Raw genomic sequence first — 3,930 nt, forward strand, 5'->3', positions numbered from 1 at the left:
GCTGTGGGTTTGCTTACAAGAAAACAAGCAACAACTCACTGGGATATCCCATAGAGGTTCACTACTAACGTGGCAGACAAAGATATGTTAGTATAGTGCACTGGGTAACACCTCTGCCTTCTATGCTACAGACTGTTTAAGTTTCAGTTTAAGTTTCAAGTTTATTTGTCATTTGCACAACACGTCAGGACATTTATGCATGGAAATGCTTGTGGTGAGGCTCAGGTAATCACTCTACCGAAAGCAAATAAATAACAGTAAAATATAAAAAACTAATTGAAATATATTAAATATACGCAAAATATAGTGAAATATACACAGAATATAGAGACAATATACATTTTAAAGTGGCGTAAGTGACTCAGTATTATTGTTCTTTAAAGTGACTTAGTGTTAGGTGTTGTTGTCCACAGCAGAGATATGATATAATAATAATGCTGACAGAGTGACTGAGTGAAATGGTAGTTGGGGACGGACCCATAGCTTCACAGCTTGTTCAGAAGCCTGACAGCCTGTGGGTAAAACTGTTCATTAACCAGGTTTTTCTAGCCGGGATGCTGCGAAATCTCCTGCCTGATGGCAGGATGGTGAACAGGCAGAGTGCTGGGTGACTTCTGTCTGACCGGATCTTTTTGATCTTCCTGAGGCAGCGGGACTGGTAGATTTCCTGTAAGGCTGGTAGTTTGTAGTCTATGATGGCTTCTGCTGTCCTCACCCCTCCTTTAAGGGCCTTGCGGTCACAGGCAATGTAGCTGCTGTACCAGACAGCGATGCAGCCCGTGAGGATGCTCTCTATGGTGCATCTGTAGAAGTTGGTGAGGATCTGAGGAGGCAAACCAAACTTCCTGAACCTACGCAGGAAGAAGAGACGCTGACGGGCAGGTCTCAAAATAGTGTTGGTGTGGAGGGACCAGGTGAGGTCATCAGTGAGGTGTACACCGAGGAACTTCACACTGCTGGCTCTCTCCACTTCGGCTCTACTGATGAACAGGGCAGAGTGACCACCCCTCTGCTTCTTCCTGGAGTCCACAATCATCTCCTTTGTTTTGCTCATGTTGAGACAGAGATTGTTGTCATGGCACCACTCTGACAGGGCGCTGACCTTGTCTCTGTAGGCTGTTTCATCTCCATCAGTGATGAGGCCTAGGATGGTGGTGTCATCAGCAAACTTGAAGATGATGTTAGATGTGTGTTTGGCTACAGGAGGGGGCTGAGCACACATCCCTGGGGAGCCCCTGTGTTCAGAGTCAGTGTGGAGGAGAAGCTGTTCCCAACTTTCACCACCTGGGGTCTGCTCGTCAGTAAGTCTAGTATCCAGTTGCACAGATGAGAGTTCAAACCCAAGTCTGTGAGCTTAGGAATGAGTTTGGTGGGGGTGATTGTGTTGAATGCTGAGCTGTAATCTATGAAGAGCATTCGTACATATGTGTTCTTTCTGTCCAGGTGTGTGAGAGCAGTGTGCATCGTTAGTGCAATGGCATTGTCTGTGGATCTGTTGGAGCGGTATGCAAATTGGTGAGGGTCCATGGTGGCTGGAGGCGTTGATCAGATGTGAGCTTTGACCAGCCGCTCAAAGCACTTCGTAACTGTAGATGTCAGTGCAACAGGGCAGTAGTCACTCAGGCAGGTGACAGATGATTTCTTAGGGACTGGAACAATAGCAATTTCCTTAAAGCACTTGGGAATCACTGACAGTGTTAAGGAGAGGTTAAAGACGTCAGTGAAAACCTCAGCCAGCTCGTTGGCACATGCTTCAAGTACACAGCTGTAGATGCCATCAGCACCGGGTGCCTTGCATGGGTTGACTGCCCTGAAGGATCTCACCACCTCAGACGGGAATGGCTAGAGCACAGCTCTCCTCATCTACTGGAAGTTTCTCAGCAGGTGAGGTGTTAGCTGCCTCAAAAAGAGCATAATGAGCATTGAGTTCATCTGCAAGTAAGGAGGAAGAGCCCCTATCCCAGATCACACCTTCTTACTAGTCAGTGATGGTGCGCAGGCCACTCCACATACGTCTGAGATCAAAGCCAAGATTCCACTCTGTCCCTGTATCTCCTTTCGGCCAACCCGATGGTCCTCTGAAGGTCATATCCAGCCTTCTTGTAACTGGTTTTGCCTGTTTAAGTCTTTGTATGCAGGCAGGAAAAGAATAGAGGTGTGATCAGCTTTGCCAAAGGCAGGGCAGGAGAGGGGTTTGTAACTGTCCTTGATTGAGGTGTAGCAATGGTCAAGAGTCTGTTCTCCTCGGGTGGGAGATTTAATGTGCTGGTAGTATTTGGGCAGAACCTTCTCCCCAAACACAATAAAAATAGCCTCGGGGTGAAGGTTCGTTCAAAACCTCCAATGCACGTGACTCATCTCCCTGAGGTGGGATGTAGACTGTAGTGAGAATGACTGAGCTAAAGTCTCTGGGCAAAAAGAGTCGAACTTTGACCGTTACGAGTTCAATCGCTGGAGAGCAGTGACTGGCTAGAACCACTACATCTGTTCCCCATCGAGAGTTCACCAAAACACATATCTCTCTGCCCTTACCAGAGTCTAGAGCTCTGCCCTGGGGGTAGATGGTGAAGCCGGTGTTGTGCCGAATTCGGCACTCTTGCCGCGAGATGCACCCCCTCACTGCTTTTGCTGAACAACTTTCATTTTGATCAACAAACACAATAAATCGCTGTTTTACAGAGCAGAAACACCCCGTTTCCCTGTCATTTTCTTTCTTCTGAGTCTACAATGAAATGACTTTAGATGCAGACTGGTGAGAAACATGACCTGATAAGTAGGTGAAATTCATATATTTTGTTGACAAATAAAAGCAACGTACAAGTGTTGCTGCATACCAGATCAATGCAGACGGCTATGCTGTGGAATAAGTAAGCAGAGGTCAGCAGTATGTGGGCTACACTACACGTTTGCGAGTCATTGCACTTTAGAAGAACATCTGGGGTGTTTCTGTTCTGTAAAACAGTGATGTATTGTGTTGTTGATTAAAATTAAAGTGATGTTTTTGCAAGTTCTTCAAATATATGAGAACGATATGTGTACAGTAAAAGCGGATTACGTCCGCTTTCGAGCAAAAGCCTGCGCGCGCGATGACGTGAGGGAGTGCATCTCGCGGCAGGGGTGCCGAATTCAGCACAACGCCGGCCGATGTGACGCCGTTGTTCGGAGAGCCGCGTCTCTGTGAGCGCTAAAACGCAGCGGCTGTCGATGTCGCGCTGAAACCTGATCCGCGCGTTCAGCTCGTCTATTTTGTTCTCCAGCGACTGGACATTTGCGAGCAGAATACCTGGAGGCGGAGGGTTGAAGCTCCTCCTCCTTGTCCTGCATAATATCCCGGCGCATCTGCCCCTCTTGCGCTTCCTCCTGCTCCGCCGGCGCGCGCGTAAGGGTAAACAAAGAGGCAGAGAAGTCGCTAAGGGGCAGTCGCGCGCGTCCGAATGGGCCAGCACCCTACACTATACTAATAAGAGACCTTGGGCAAGACTCCTAACACTACCTTCGCTTGCCTGTGTAAATCGATCAAATTGTAAGTCCCTCTGGATAAGAGCATCAGCCAAGTGCCATAAATGTAAATGTAGACGCGTGGATTAATTCGTAGTCACCAAAAAATAAATCCAAGACCTATGAGGATTCCTTTATTTTCAGCACATTCCATTCAACATCTACATGAAATTTTATGTGTGAAAAATGTTGTTTGAAATCAACAGAAAAGGGAGATGTTTCTTATTGAATATTCTTACAGTCACAGATTAAAACAGAAGTTAGAGAAGTTGGTCTGAACTGAAATACTGAGGAAAAACTGAAAATAATGTTCCAATTAGGGAGATGTGATGTACTATGACATAAGCCACGATAAACAGGACATGAGACATTCTTATATCCTATATGTAAATAACAGCAACCCCCCCCCCCCCCCCCAAAAAAAAACAACCC

The sequence above is a fragment of the Pygocentrus nattereri genome, chromosome 16, assembly GCF_015220715.1.
Source record: "Pygocentrus nattereri isolate fPygNat1 chromosome 16, fPygNat1.pri, whole genome shotgun sequence".
NCBI classification, from domain to species: domain Eukaryota; kingdom Metazoa; phylum Chordata; class Actinopteri; order Characiformes; family Serrasalmidae; genus Pygocentrus; species Pygocentrus nattereri.